Source organism: Schistocerca nitens, chromosome 1 (genome assembly GCF_023898315.1).
Source record: "Schistocerca nitens isolate TAMUIC-IGC-003100 chromosome 1, iqSchNite1.1, whole genome shotgun sequence".
Taxonomy (NCBI): Eukaryota; Metazoa; Arthropoda; class Insecta; order Orthoptera; family Acrididae; genus Schistocerca; species Schistocerca nitens.
The window spans coordinates 690,399,307-690,413,945 of NC_064614.1; the positions used below are offsets into that span (position 1 = coordinate 690,399,307).

Consider the following 14,639-nt stretch of genomic DNA (forward strand, 5'->3'; position numbering starts at 1 on the left):
GCGACGTGTCTGGGGAGGGGCAGTTTAATTCCCCCTCGACGACTAAATCATTAGAGACAGAGTACAATTTGAGTAAAACCAAATTGGTTTTATCTTTTTACAAAGGAATCATCCTGGCATTTATCGTAAGCAGTTGAGGGAAATCATTTGGAGGAAATCATGTGGAAATTACCGCTTAGGCCTAGCTACGGCCGTTTCTGTTTTCTTCTGGCGACTGCTAACTACGAACTCCCCACCCCTGTAAATAGTTTCTTTTGGATTCATAGTTTCCTTAAAATTAAAAAATGTATTTCTTCTTTTACCTTATCATACTATAGCACGAGTTTGGGTACTGTCGTTATGAGACGACACTGTGTGTTTTGCGTGTGAAGCACATGGTTGGGTTGGAGAAAAGTGTTCACTACGTGAGCTCAACGAGTTTTACAATGACTTCAAGAGTATCAGAATTATTCAGAATAGGTCCAGTTTCTATGGATTTAATTGAAGTGCACGTTTGTAATCGGTGTAGAGTTATTTTTCAACTTACTCTGATTGTAAAGACCGTATAGTTATGCGACCGCGAATGATAGGAGCAGCAAACTGAGCTCACGCTAAATTAAATGTGGGAGGGCTAAAAACTGACAGTAACTCGACTGGATGACTTCCGTAGAAAGAATTGTTTGGTATAGAATGAATGTGCGTCTCTGCGAAGTACTATACGATGATAAATTCAGTAGTATAAGTCAACGTTAAAGCTGTTCTCAGTTCAAGATTTCCTTTAATTGATAATGTATCATTTAAAATAAGGAATGTAACGGTGCGCATATTAGTTTCGGTAGTCGGTTATTACAAATAACAATGCGATCTACGGACTCGAACCCTCTACTTAACCAGTAAAAACAGTCTGTTCCCACAGAGAAAACCTAACTGGAGAAAAATTGGAAATTGTGTTAAGTTCCTATGGGACCAAACTGCTGAGGTCATCGGTCCCTAGGCTTACACACTACCTAATCTAACTTACGCTAAGGACAACACACACACACCCATGCCCGATGGAGGACTCGAACAGACGGGGGCAGCCGCCCGAACCGTGACAAGACGGCTACCCCGCGTGGACTATCAGGAGATGAAACCTGTTTACTATCAATATGGTCCAAGGACCACGCGACGGTCGATGGAAAACTGAAATCTAACAGGTCGAAGGCATGGCGTTCATCGTCTTCCCTGCCCCCCCCCCCCCCACACTAAAAAAAATCCGATTTTAAGACGATGTTGATTGTCTTTTTCAACAGCAAGGGAATCTCAATCCGAGGGAGATGAGGAAGGCGATAAACACCATGCACTGACTATCGCTTGCTCTCTGGATCGTAGTGGTAGCACCAGTTACATGCCGTGTAACTATGCGGATAACCACTAACGCCTGACCACAGCGCTTCTTCAAGCGATTCCACGAGAAACGTTTGCTAACAGTTGCCAGTAGCTTTACAACCGATGTCAGAAGTTAGATGTAGCTAATGGTGATTACTTTGAAGGCCATTAAAGGTATTTTGTTGGTAACTCTCACTTTATTTACTCAGACCACTCACAGAAATTTTCAGTCACACCTTGTAGCTTTTTTGTGCTATCGTATATCTCTGGACATCTCAGTACAACAATTGCGAAGCTATTAACACTCAGGAAGTGTATTAAAAGCTAAATATTAAAAATTTGCTATGTGAAATCTTGCCCTGATCATTTTACCAGCAGTTACTTCAAAGAGACCGACGTATGCTCTGTTGTTATGTGGACACAGACAGGGTCCCCAATTTTTCGCCGGGCGTTATGTCGTAAAGCGCCAGGACAATCAGCTCTTTGAAGTTCGTATGGTAGCGGCCTCTTTGTCATATGAGCTGTCGCTTTACTAGAGCCAGTAATTATCCTTCAAATTTTAATTCACTCAGTTTTTCAAACTTGTGGAATCGAGACATGAACAGTACATCGTTTAGCACCAACTTCGCATTAAATCTGATAGAAATGTAACTGTTAGTCGACGTCGTTTATGACAGTGAGCTGCCACTTCAGATCTCTTTTATATTTTTTTCAATTGTGTTGCGTGCCTGCACTGGCGGAGTTTGTTTCTATATGCGGACTTCCCACGGGACGCTGCGCAGCGAGGTAGACGATGCTCCTGCCATCTAGCGCACAATGCACGAGGTACGGCGCGAGCTGCGGGGCGGAAGATGGCTGCTGGTGGCGCCGCCACAACCCTCCGTGTAGAAAGCGCAACTGACACCGGCCGTAACGAACAAAATAACTTCCACCAACTTTTGATGGAGGAGGTTAAAGTGCTTGCAACTTCTTGCATAAAATTTCACTTGCCTTATTCAGAATAGTTCATTAACTTATTCCTACGTAGATGTCAAGTAATTTGCAGAGAAATAGTAGCGGATATCTTTTCGCTTAACTTAGAGGGAAGTTTTTAATGGTATTATGACAAAAGTTTACTGTGTTGTGAGCAGCTATAAGAGCGTCAACACAACAATAAGTGTAGGGCAAACTTAGTGAAATATGAACATTTCCGCGCGGGAGACGCTCGGTTTGTCGCCACTCATCGGATCGCATACTTCTGCCTCATCCTTGGAATTGACCATGGATACACCGTAGCGCAGTGTGCTGGCCTGGTAGATCTGTCGAATACCGGGAACAGTAACGCCAATACAAAGTACCTCCGAAGTTTCACTACGAGACTGATTTTTAAAAGCGTCATCCTTCTCACGTCGTTGATTAAATGGGAGGGCACTTTTGATCTAAAGGCACACCATACAGAGCAGCTTATGTTTATGTAACAGAGTGTATACGTCTCGGGACAACTGGGAATTTTTTCATCCGGGAGAAAACCTGGAAAAACCCAAGAATTTTTTTAAAATTCCGGGAATTTTTCATTGTTTTAGTCTTCAGTTAAACTAACGTACTTTTGACTTGTAAGAAATGATATTTTAATAAAGAATTTTACTGTACCCCGCTACTGCAGAATTATGCTGCAGCAATAAGACATAAACGAGAGAAAAAACAAGAATAAAAAGTAAGTTGCAAAGGAAATGCCAAAAACAGTGCACAAACCGTCTGCCATCAGCAAAATGTGTTAGAGGATTTAGGACTAAGACTATTCAATACTTCATAACAAACTGCTTCCGATGAGCGTGACGACACAACTGTTACCCTAGGTTCTTTTGAACAGTTGCTAGCGGGCTCATGCGCATGCCCAGCTGAGTCGCGTATGAGCATTACTTTCTCCCGTTTCTGGTTACTTGAAATTCGGCTGTTGGCTGAATCGGTAGTTGGACCAAGCGGCCAGATGCTACACGGAAAAAATACTTCTGGCGCGCCCAAGCTGCCAGATTCGCGCATGCGCAGAGCAGTCTGAGGGTCAGTGGAGAGGGACGTAGTCTCTATGTGACCCGTGTTTACGTTTAGTAATGTGGCTCTTGCTCTCTCCTCTTGTTTACAACTCTCACATCAAACGAATACAAAACAGATTTATGTAGCCGGGAGCTATCAAGTGAATTCACATATTCATAATTACGGAGGGCTGAAATATGCTATGAGTCTCATTTCTGATTTTATTTTATTTCCAAGTTTTTGGCAGTGAAGGATTAATCGCCTTGCGGAACAACGAAGCTATTTTTGTCTGTTTGATAAAGAAATTTGGCTTTTATTAATCGTTTCCGCACAGGCAGCCAATTTATTTGAAACAAAGAGTTGCATTCCACACTACTGGCTGCTTTCAACTGTTTACTAAATTTCTAGACGTTTTCATCTTCTGGCACGCATGGCGTTATGCCATAATAAGGCACCGAACATGAAGTATTACGGTACTGATACTGTGGGGGACGGATGGCAACCCTAAGCCATATGTGACAAGGGTGGACGATGGTTGCGGATATGTGTACGGGCCAATAGAATTGCAGCTGTTGAACAACTGACCGTTAGTTAAATCACACAAGCGCTACCAGTAGTGTCCTCTCAACGACCGCTCAGCGAACGTTGCTGCCTAATTGTCTCCACAGCAGGCGCCTGATTCTTGCACCCATACTTACTGCTGTTGATTAGCGACGAAGGCTAGAATTTGCGCAACGGTAGCGCAAATGGACCTCCTGTAAGTGTCGACGGGTGGCCTTTTCAGATGAATCCGTTTTATGCTCCATCTAGCAAATGGCTATTGGTGTTTACGGCCCTGCAATAATCGTCGGAACGGTGCAGGCCGGATGAGAGAGCATTATAGTCTGGGGAATGTTTTCGTGGCATTTTCTGAGTGAACCCGTCACTTTGGAAGGCACACTGGATCAACACAAGTACGCATTATCCTTTGGGGATCGTGTCCACTCCTGCATTCAATTAGGAGAAAAAGGCATCTAAAGTCTGCAACAGCGTTGATGGTCTCTGGGCTTGGGATGCTCAGTAAATAGCCAATCAGCGAATGCTCTTTCTGTTTCCATGTTCCATACTGGGTAAACTTCCGTTATGTTTTTGCTTTCTGTCGGGTTTTACAGTTGACTTATTTCGATGGTATGCTGTGTGTTTTGTCAGTTTTCCCATAATGACTGAAACACCTAGTAGGCGCCAAGTGTTTCACAGGCAAGGGAGCTTATTTTTAAGGTTTACTCGTTCTTAAAACGTGAGGCAGTTTCAGGCGAGCCGATCTACGACACTGCCAAGATGCAGGAACGCAATGCAGCAGCCGGTGGCAATATTGGTGTACGAACCGTGAGACGAACTGTGTAAGAGGCCAAACTGACTCAGCAGGTAACTGGAAATGTGGAATTTCGGTCTCCAGGAAAGAAACATGGTGTGCCACAGCAGGTAACAGGAATTTTACCTCCGAAGGTTTTCCGGTTTTATTAAAGAGGCGAGTTCCCCATGGCAACAAAGTTGCTCACTGTTATGCCCGAAGCTACTGGGCTTGAAGGAAGTGCAAGGTCAATCCAAAGAATATTGAAGAACATCGCATTTAAATATGCAAAATCTAATGACGGGCGGAAATTTTTAATAGAGCAAAATGATATTGCTTCTGGTAGCATCAAGTCAAATCAAAAGCAACACCAGCTATGTATTACTTGGACGAGACTTGGGTAAATCAAAACCACACTAGAAATTTTATTTGGGAAGCAACAGAGGGGGAAGGCGGCTTGAAAGTTTCGGCTGAGGAAGGAGAACGTCCTATAATATGTCGAGTCGGTTCCGCTGCTACCGGATTTGTGCCTCGAAGTAAACTTTTATCCCGATCAAAATCGAAAACAACTTTGAGTACCATTCCGAAATGAATGAAGAAATATTTCGAGAATGGTTTAAGAATCATCTGTTGCGTTATTTGCATCCAAGTTCTGTCATTGTTACGGACAATGCAAACTATCACTCTATTACTCTTGACTGGACCCACACTGCAGACATAAGAAAAAGTTATATACTTTCATAGATGCGAAGTAATAATATACATGTTGAAACAAGCGAGAGCAGAACTGTTGCAGCTCTTTAAAATTCTAAAAGGCTGCGTTAAAAAATAGATTCCATAGCTCTGCAACATGGTCAAAGGGTGATCCGAGTATCTCCATGTCATCGTCATTATAATCCAATGTAACTGGTGTGGGCACAGCTGAAGAGATATGTGGCAGATGAAAATATTTTACTTTTAAATTAGCCGTCGCTGAAAGACTGATCCATAAAGTAATTGCTCATTGGGAATCGTGCGTACTCTTCTGACAAACTGCAAAAAGAAGTTTATCGGAAAGATGTTGTTAGAAACGAAATAATTCATCCGGTAATTGGCGCTCTGGTACCCACATCCAGCGACTCCATTTCTGAAGGCAGTAACATCGAAACATCTGAATAAAAAGGCATGTGAATGAAATGTAAATTTATTTTGCAATTTTCACGGAACGTATGTTTACATTCTTGTACAACTGCCTGTGCAGTTGAAAGTAGTTCACAGCATAATATGTTGTGTAACGCAGATTTCATATCACTTATCTCGATATTCTGACTATGACACAACCTATTTTAAAGTGTTGGTCATCCTACTGTGGATATTTTAGAATTGATTCTTTCGTCGTTTCGTTAACAAAGTAAGAGACTTTTGATGTAATACATTTTTTAAGGCGTAATTTATTACAGAATCAATTCAGCAGTGCGAGAATTTGTATCACTGGTTTCTCGTCATGTAATTATGGTTGGGAAAGATTGAACACGTTCTATTCTGTAATGCATACCTCACGACATGATTTCAAAAATGGTTCAAATGGCTCTGAGTACTATGGGACTCAACTGCTGAGGTCATTAGTCCCCTAGAACTTAGAACTAGTTAAACCTAACTAACCTAAGGACATCACAAACATCCATGCCCGAGGCAGGATTCGAACCTGCGACCGTAGCGGTCTTGCGGTTCCAGACTGCAGCGCCTTTAACTTCGGCCGGCCACGACATGATTTGTAGCGCACAGTAATCAGACTGTAGCGAGGGAGATTTGAACTTCCACTGTTGCAGCTGTCCGTGACGCAGCTGCTGTCTACGCACTGCAGCCGAATTGGCAATGCAGCATTCCTTGTGAACTGAGCACCCAGAGGCCATTAACGCTGTCACCTTCTACAGGTGCACGCCAGTGCAAAGTGTTCCTCATCTCGCAGTGTACAGACTTAGACATAAAAACTGACTGCCGGCCGGTCGCCACAAAGACTAAGTCCGAGTCGTTCACTTAAGGTGGCCAATAAAACTGACCGCCCCTGACAACTCTTAAGTCCGGCCATCTGCACAATCTGGCACCACTGTAAGATGGGGAAGTGTTAGGAGGAAGTGTTGTCTGCTTCCGAGTTGATACGGATGGAGTGAGCCAGTGGTCTTGCGGTAATCGTCTTGCATTCTCAACTTAGAGTCGCATGTTCGCGTCCAACTGTTTTTTTTTTCTTCTTTTTTACCACATTTCGGTCTAAAGTTATGAGTCTGATTGAACATCGAAGACAATTCGCTTAACATTCTACCCACCCGCAGTAACAAGTCCTCCAGAAACAATTCCGCAGGACAGCTCGTGGCTGCGTCGCGATCATAACAGCTTACGCTCGAGCGTTTCCTCGCGCTGCAGCGGCTACCGGCCGGACGCCACCCGCCGCCTGAAATCCGGCGCCGCCCATGTGAAGGCGGCACCACGCTGTCACTGTATTAATTTCTCTTTGATTATTACTGATGCGTTTAGTAAACTAATGGAAAATGCAAATAAAATATTCACAGTACTAATACAAATTAAATTCAGCTTACTACAGAAACATCACGTCGGCAATCTATCTAAATAAAGCATTATGTGTCTGTAAGACGATTGAGCCTATTTTAACACGAATTAGTAGAATATTACCGACTTTTGACATCGAAAAGATCTGTATTTACTTCATTTCCTGAATCATTCGCAAGTATTATGAAAATGTGGCATTTCATAGATGAAATTATGTACTCACAACAACAAAAAACAAAAGTGGCATTATGAAATTGTCAGTACCGTAAGGTTTTCGCTCTGACGGTAAAGGTTACTGAAAGTACCAAGACGAATTTTGCTCGAGCGCTGTCTTACGATTCCCTTATTGAGTTTGTATCTACCTGCTTGTAGCTCAGTTACAAAAGAATAAAAAATCTGGCTTTCAGCGAGTCTAGAAAGGCGAACGACAGCAGCTTGCACCTGGTAGCCAAGCATGTTACCTGGGAACTGTTTTTTTCTATAGTGGGAAGACATCCTCTTGTGGTTGAATTGTTGGCAAATGTCAGTCAGACGTGTGCCGTTGGTCTAAGCGTTTCGGTATGTTGAATTTGTACCAATGATTTTTCTACAGGTTTGTTCTGTTCCAAATAGAGAGTTGAAGTCTCCCATTAGTATTTTCACGTCATCTTGGTGAATTTTGCTCATAGTATTTTCGAGTGTGTTCCAGAATTTTTCGACATTTTTCTTATTTTCGATGTTGGTGGGGGCATGTGCATTGATGAGTGTATATTTTTTACTGGGGCTCTGAATGAGCATAGTCATAAGTCGATTGTTGATGGGTGTGATTTCTTTGACAGAACTGATGATAGATCTGTGTTCGAGAAATGCCATGGCCAAGATTGGTACGCCTTTCGCTACCTTTTGTTGCATTTTGCTCTTGAAGATGCAATGGTTTCCGTAATGCAAGGTTTCATTGTCAGTTAGTCGTGGTTCTTGAAGAGCAATGATGAGAATTTTTTGTCGGTCGATTTATTATGTTAGATTATTTAGTTTTCGTTAACACACACACACGCCCATGCCCGAGGGAGGACTCGAACCTCCGCCGGGACCAGCCGAACAGTCCATGACTGCTGCGACTGAGACCGCTCGGCTAATCCCGCGCGGCGTGTAGTTTTCAAATGCATGTTTTCTGCTTGTAGGGAAATTTACCGGAGATCTTCGATATTCTCTGCCGTGCTAACCTGGCCTACCCAGAATCCGAAATTCCAACTGCCGCCTGTCGACAGTTTCCATAGTTCATGTTTGCTTGTGTTTCATTGGTCTGGCCTGGGTGATTCCAGGACCTGACAGGACCAGAGGGTGTTGAAGCCTTTCGAAGCAAATATTTTCAGCCGAGATCATTGAGCTAACAGACGGTGGCCAGAGTAGCGGTGGTTTTCACTCAGACGTGCGTGGATTTTGAGTTCAACGGATTGAGTAGTCGTTGAGGATTGTGTCAGTATTTGGTTCACCCCAAGTATTTGATTTCCTCCGTACCACCCATATGGGGGAGGGTTTCCCCTATCGGCCCCACTGGATTATTATTACCATTATTATTATTATTATTATTATTGTCATTATGTCATCAGCAAATCCGATATGGTGCATCTTCCCTCCGATATGGTGCATCTTCCCACCACTGAAATAGATGTGCATTGTTCTACGCAGTATTTCCATCACATAAATATGGGTTAAAATTACGTTACGTTGCTGCTAGTAGACATATTTCCCACTTTTTCTTGGGCAGTTGCTACCTGTTACTCCATCATAGGAATTTATGTGCGCAGCATTGTTGCAATACAGACGTTCAAATTATCGGATTTCTGTAATTTCATTTCGATACCAGATCGTTCTAATCGGATTCAGACAGTCAGGCCTAATGTGGATATCCGAATACGACTCTCATCATTTGATAGACTGGGTAAACCACATTCTTAATTGGACGGTTGAATCTAGATCACTTATTTATGACAGGGCCTGAATTCTTAAACACTATGAAAAATAATAATACAAGGTGCTTATTACTAATGTTTTATTTAAATATAAATATATGAACGAACGAGATAACAGTTTATTTATAGGAGTAGAGCCCCATCCATCATAGCAGAGCAGTGCGAAATTGGTTTCAGGGCCAAGAGAGGATAAAGCTGTTGCCGTTTGTTCCACGATCACCGAACATCAACCAGATAGAGAATATGTGGGCAGAGGTAACAAGGTCATTGCCACGTGGACCTACAAATGCAAGCGACCGTTGGACGAATAAAACGTATGGTGGGAAGTAATGCAGCTGGAATGACTCATTACACAGGTGCATTTGGTTAAGGAATCATTTCGCTGCATTCCTGCTTCTATTGTTCGTAAATACGTGTATACTTCATAAACGGATCAAATGGCTCTGAGCACTATTGGACTTAACTTCTGAAGTCATCAGTCCACTAGAACTTAGAACTACTTAAACCTAACTAACGTAATGACATGAGACACATCCATGCCCGAGACAGGATTCGAACCTGCTACCGTAGCGGTCGCTTGGTTCCAGACTGTAATGCCTAGAACCGCTCGCCCACCCCGGCCGGCATACTTGTATACTGACCATTCGTTATTCGACTAAATATGAACTACAATCTGATTCGCTTATATATGACATGGGTTAGCGCCGGCACAAAGCAATGACTAAGGGTTGGATGCCGTTAAAGTCCCGTTACACTGATGGCAAGACAAATGTTCGCAAATCACCTCTATTGCCTCAAGACACAATTGCATCTTAAATATCGAAGGGCCGACGTCCACAGTGTCACAGCGCGTTGAAATACAGCTAAGACGGAAGATGAATATTTGTGACCGACTGGGCTTCGAACCTGGACCTCCTGCTTACTAGCAGACATGCTGATCACTGCACTATTATTTTTTAAAAACAGTTTGAGAAGACTTTCAGCACCAGGTAGGCGGAGGCAAAGAGGGCAGGGGTCGAAGACCCGGGCCTGGCCTCAATATCTGTCACTGAGCAGCTGCATTATTCCCATATATTCCATGTTTGCACCCATATATACCTTTAAATTGTGGAAAAAAATTGAAGTAGTAAACGGAAAAATACATAACAAACATTCATTAAGAAATATATTCACAATTTATTATGCTCTTAGCCACAATCCGAGTTGGAGTCTCTCTTCAATTACAGCTAACCTGTGCGCACCTATTGCACTATTGTAAGAACTGGGACGCAGTATTTTGGATTTAAAATTTTGTAAATTCGTTGTAAGAACTTATGAGACCAAGCTGCTTAGGTCATCGGTCCCTAAGCTTACACACTACTTATCCTAACTTACGCTATGGACAACACACACACCCATGCCAGAGGGAGGACTCGAACCCCCGACGGTGGACACTGTCGGGACACAGCAGCCAACCTCACTGCAGCACCTATCTACACACGCTCCTCGTCAGACGCGAATTCCCATCTTTGCCGCATACCACATGCGCGGCTCTTTCTGGAATGTCCGAAAGGAAAGACACTACGAATCCGGGTTCGAACATGATCAGGCACAAATTTTCATCTGACGTCGTTGTTCTATTTTAATGCGCATGACAGCCGGGACATCTGTCCTTCAATCTTTAATTGATTAACAAGGATGTCTATTTCGATTCGTAGTGTCTGTTCTTTCGGAAATGTCCGAAAGAACAGACACACACACACACATTTTTATCTTAAGTGCTATTCGGAAAATGTTTGGCAACTCAGTGATAGTGCCGGACTGGAGCTGCATCAACCTACTCATTTCATTAGATATAGTTGCAATTTTCTGAACAATTCCTGTTTAATAAATGACAGCGACAGTGTCTCTCATCGTTTACTTTGTCGGAAACCTGCTTCTCTCTGCCCTAGCCTATACTGTAGCAATGAGTGATTGCTCACATTCTTGATACCTCACTGGACGTGCTACTGCAACTGTAGCCAACGATTCAAATCCCGCTGGAAAAGTATGTTTCAAGTCAGATGGGTTTGCTCCTCCCGTACTGTCACTGAAAACGATCACAACGAAATTAAGTATAGGTATTCTATGAAACCCTTGATTTCATACTGTGGTGCTGTGAAGATGAAAAAAGTAGTTTTTCACAATTATCAGATGACAGATGGAATTTGTCCGATTCCACTAATTATGATTGCATTATTAACTGTTGATTCACAGGCGCTTTTCTGCCGATTATTGTAACTGTTATTTGAATGTTAGAGCTGGAAGAATATAAACATCAAATTTTTGCCATATGGAATTTTCGAATTCACCCTAAGTCTTCATGTTTCGAACAAAGGCAGAATATCCGTCAGGAAAGCTGACAACAATAAGCCAGGCCATGCCTGTCTTCTGGTGGATGTGCCTATGACAGTGATCTCAATAACAGTATTGTACAGCAAATATACATTGCCAACTCAACCACTGGAGAAGTTCCAAAACTGTGAATCGCGTCTGGTGAATACACTTTCAAGGTTTCTGTCCCATTAAGTCAGTAAAACACAAATAATTGCCGCAGTTATTAATTTATGACATTTAGTTTGCATTCAGTGCATCGATGTATTACAAGTAATTGCACTCTAGCCCCTAAACCTAGTTACAGAAATGCGAATACGACTCATTGACATATAATGAGGATCTTGCGGCCCTTGCCACCCGCAACTTTGAAACGAAGCTATAGTCACTTCCGAGGTCACTCACAGTAGTGGTGGGCAGGAAATCGCGTATCTGTTAGAAATCACAGTGACTGAGAAGTCACAGATATCACAGTAGCAACTTTACAGAATCTAACTGCGATTTCAGTGACAGTCGCAAGTAGTATTTCACATTCAAAGACGTGAGCCATCTATTGGTCGAATTTAGCACTGCTTTCTGCGATTTCAGTGACAAGTCGCAACTAAGAGTCGCAAGTAGCATCTCAAAAGCGCGGTTAACAGTGGCATCTGTTGGCCAAAGTTCGTACTACGTCCATCTCTGCGGTACGCTATGGAGTCCAACTGCTATTTCCGTGACAAGTCGCAATTAAGAGTCGCAAGTAGCATCTAAAAAGCGCGGTTAACAGTGGCATCTGTTGGCCAAAGTTCGTACTACGTCCATCTCTGCGATACGCTATGGAGTCCAACTGCGATTTCCGTGACAAGTCGCAACTAAGAGTCGCAAGTAGCAACTAAAAAGCGCACTTAGCACTGCCATCTGTTGAGCAAAGTTCATACTACGCTATTCGCTACCGAGTCAAAGTGCGATTTCTGTGACAAATCGCAACTAAGAGTCGCAAGTAGCAACTAAAAAGCGCAGTTAACATACTTTTCCTAGTGCCATCTGTTGACCGACGTACGTACTTTGTAATGAGAGCCTTGTGCCTCACGAGATCGATGTGCTATGTGTGCATATGAAGGGCTTATTACAATATTGGTACAAGTCCATTTTTGTTCATTTTGAGATACAGAGTCGTAAAGTTAAATGAGCGCTGAAAAATCTGCAGTTGAGATACCAGAAATATTCAAGCATATGGCTTCTTACTAGAGATGAACCTTTATTTATGTTTGCTTGGATCATTAATTTCAGAAGCATTATATGGTTCAAATGGCTCTGAGCACTATGGGACTCAACTGCTGAGGTCATTAGTCCCCTAGAACTTAGAACTAGTGAAACCTAACTAACCTAAGGACATCACAAACATCCATGCCCGAGGCAGGATTCGAACCTGCGACCGAAGCGGTCTCGCGGTTCCAGACTGCAGCGCCTTTAACCGCACGGCCACTTCGGCCGGCAGAAGCATTATAGACAGAAAAGTGGAGGTAATGGACTTGTACCACTATTGAAATAAGCATTTCATATTATATGACGACATGCACATTCAGCATCAGTTATGGTTGGTCAAATACTGCTGCAACTCTGAATGTATTATATTAATAAGAAGCAACATTGCCTTTTTCTCCTGAAAATATCAAGTAACGTAACAAATGTGTTTGATTCTGCTTCCAATATGACAGTTTTGGTTAATACTCCACATGCCTACAGGACTTTGCAATGTTAACACAGCAGAACTCAGACATCTGTATAATTGTAGTGAAATGAAAACAGTCATATGAATGCCTCACTTTTGTTCCGACACAGTTCAAGACTCGGGAGAAAAGTTTTACACCTGGTGTTCTACATGGCAACTTCACACACAAGAACTTTTTGCCGACACTACTACCACCTACATAAGTAAGCTTTTCCTGTGTTACTTTCAAGTAATGCACTTAAGCTATTCCCGATTTAACTGGAAGATCTGTACTTCCCACTTTCACATCATAAGCCTCAAAATGCATATTGTAGACTTCGGGATATGTTACATGTCAGTGTCACACCAAGATTGTGGAGAAAGGGGGGGGGGCGGCATGTCACTCTCCAACAAGTGTTTACCAATAAGTAAGTGGCGGAAAATTACGGGTATTGGACGGCTTAACATGTGGAAAATGAGATTTTTATTATTCACTCACTGTATTTAACATTTATTATTCCTTTAAAAACGTACAACTTCAATAAAACACAGTTTAATCACTCATCTGCACACTTATTTCACAATTATTTCACTTTTAAACTGCAAAATCTTCTAAGAGCTGTCTTGAATCTTCACGAGTCTCTCTCAACAGCCTTGATGTGGATAGATACGTACAGCAACCAGTAATCAGAGTCAGAACTGCGTCTGCAAAAACACAAGGATTATTAAACAATTTTTGCTGTCACTAATTACTAGCAATATAATTGACAGAGTAGATTGCTAATATTTGCTATAATGAATGTCACATTTGCAAGAACGATCTCACTGAAGTAATTAAGTCCATCGAAACGCTTAGAAACTAACCTCTCGTCTGACGAAAACGGTCTAAAGACGCAGTGGCAAATTTCTTCAGATCTGCTGACAATGATATTTTGAGTTATCACTTTACTGAGTGACTGAAATGTAGTTCAGGTACCTGTGAACATAACAAGATGTTAGAATTCATTTTCTAAACACGAACTATTACGGTACTGTACGGCTACTTATATATTAATTACACTATTAATATTTTCACAGTTGTTTCTTTAATACAAAATTAAAGCCAACGGAAGAAAAAACGTAAAACATACTTGCCAATGACAGGTTTGTTGCGATGCAATTTTCTGTGTTGACAGATGTAACTTTTTCATATGGTGGTAAGTCGCAGAAATCGCAGGAGTCACAGAAATCGCAGAAGTAGCAGAAGTCACAGAAATCGCAGAAGTAGCAGAAGTCACAGAAATCGCAGAAGTAGCAGAAATCGCAGAAGTAGCAGAAGTCACAGAAGTAGCAGAAGTCGCAGAAATCGCGGAAGTAGCAGAAATCGCAGAAATAGCAGTGGCGGAGGGATACACGACATATGTTCCTTAACTGC

The 14,639-nt window shown here is 42.3% G+C and overlaps 1 long non-coding RNA gene across 1 annotated transcript; it reads right to left on the minus strand.

The window, feature by feature from the left end:
- Positions 1–13,867: 13,867 nt before the first annotated feature.
- On the minus strand, positions 13,868–14,414 carry LOC126236829 (uncharacterized). Its single transcript, XR_007544992.1, has 3 exons — positions 14,356–14,414; positions 14,090–14,201; positions 13,868–13,930 (listed from the first exon to the last, which is right to left on the minus strand). It is a non-coding gene; the product is annotated as an uncharacterized LOC126236829 (long non-coding RNA).
- Positions 14,415–14,639: the final 225 nt, after the last annotated feature.